Here is a 1,501-nt window from a genome sequence, read left to right as displayed (position 1 = left end):
GGGAGAGAAGGGACCATGATCTAGTATTGGGTGGGAGAAAAAGACTGAAGCCCTGAGAACCAGCAGAAAGAATGAAAACAGGCAATCTCAGGAGGTAGGAAGAGGTAGGACACTCTACAATGTAATAGAGACCTGGGAGATGAGAGATTCTCTGGGCTAAAGTTAGGGAGCTTAGATTAAATGCCCTACAGTGAGGAGAGGGAACTTGTAGAGACCACCTCCAACAGAAAGACAGGGCATCAAGTGAGGGAAAGGGTTGCTATCTCACAGTCAAAACTTTGACCCATAATTGTTTCTGTCTGAAAGAACTACAGGGATGGAAGTGGAGAAAAGCCTGGAGAAAAGGAGGTCCAGCAACAGGCCCAAAGTAGGATCCTGCTCAAAGGGATGTCCCAAGGCCTGACACTATTAATGAGGCTATGGCGAGTTCACAAAAAGGGACCCAACACGATTGCCCTCAGAAAGACCCAACAAGCATCTGAAAGAGTCAGATGTAGTTATTTGTACCCATCTAATGGACATAAAATGCTGACCCCTGTGGTTGAGTTAGGGAAAAGCTAGAAGAAGCTGAGGAGGGTTACCCTGTAGGAGTACCAACAGTCTCAATTAACCTGGACCCTGAGATCTCTCAGACACTGGACCACCAACCAGGCACCATACAGTAGCAGATATGAGGACCCCAACACATATAGAGCAGAGGACTGCTGGATCTGACTTCAGTCAGAGAAGATGGACCTAACCCTCATGAGTGTGGAGGCCCCAGAGAGTTTAGAAATCAGGTAAGGTGGGGGTTGAGAGGGTGGGTACATCCCTGTAGAGACTGGCTGTGGGAGGTGGTATGGGATAGGCAACAGTCAAAGGGTAGACCAGGAGGGGAATAAAATCTGGAGTGTAAAAAAATAAATAAATAAAATTTAAAAAAAAGAAAGAAAAGTCTCAAAGAAGCCTACAGAGATGTCTCAGCAGCCATGTATTTGATTTTTATTGTTTTAAAATGAAATTTGGCTCCAAGGATCCACATCATGAAGTTCATAACTGCCAGAATTTATAGCTTCTGATATCCTCATTTCTCCTTTTCTGGTACCTGCACATACATGCCATACACACATGCATGGCAAATACCTGTATTCATAAAAAATAAAATAAAATAAAAATAAATAAAATAAAAATAAATCTTTAAATAAAATAAAAGTCTGATTGGACAGAAATGTTCAATATCCTTAGTCATCAGGGAAATGCAAATCAAAACAACTCTGAGATTCTATCTCACACCAGTTAGAATGGCTAGCATAAAAAACTCAGGTGACAGCAGATGCTGGAAAGGTTGTGGAGAAAGAGGAACACTACTTCATTGCTTGTGGGATTGCAAGCTGGTACAACCACTCTGGAAATCAGTGTGGCGGTTCCTCCCGAAATTGGGCATAGTTCTACCAGAGGACCTAGCTATACCTCTCCTGGGCATATACCCAGAAGATGCTCCAACATGTAATAAGGACACATG

General features: G+C 43.0%; 1 pseudogene; it reads left to right on the top strand.

The window, feature by feature from the left end:
- The first annotated feature begins 729 nt into the window (after positions 1-729).
- The window catches only part of LOC116092832, a 62,391-nt pseudogene continuing 61,619 nt past the window's right edge, over positions 730-1,501 (top strand).

The sequence above is a fragment of the Mastomys coucha genome, chromosome X (genome assembly GCF_008632895.1).
Source record: "Mastomys coucha isolate ucsf_1 chromosome X, UCSF_Mcou_1, whole genome shotgun sequence".
Classification (NCBI taxonomy): domain Eukaryota; kingdom Metazoa; phylum Chordata; class Mammalia; order Rodentia; family Muridae; genus Mastomys; species Mastomys coucha.
The sequence above is the reverse complement of the archived record's forward strand: the minus strand, read 5'-3'. Positions and strand labels throughout refer to the sequence as shown.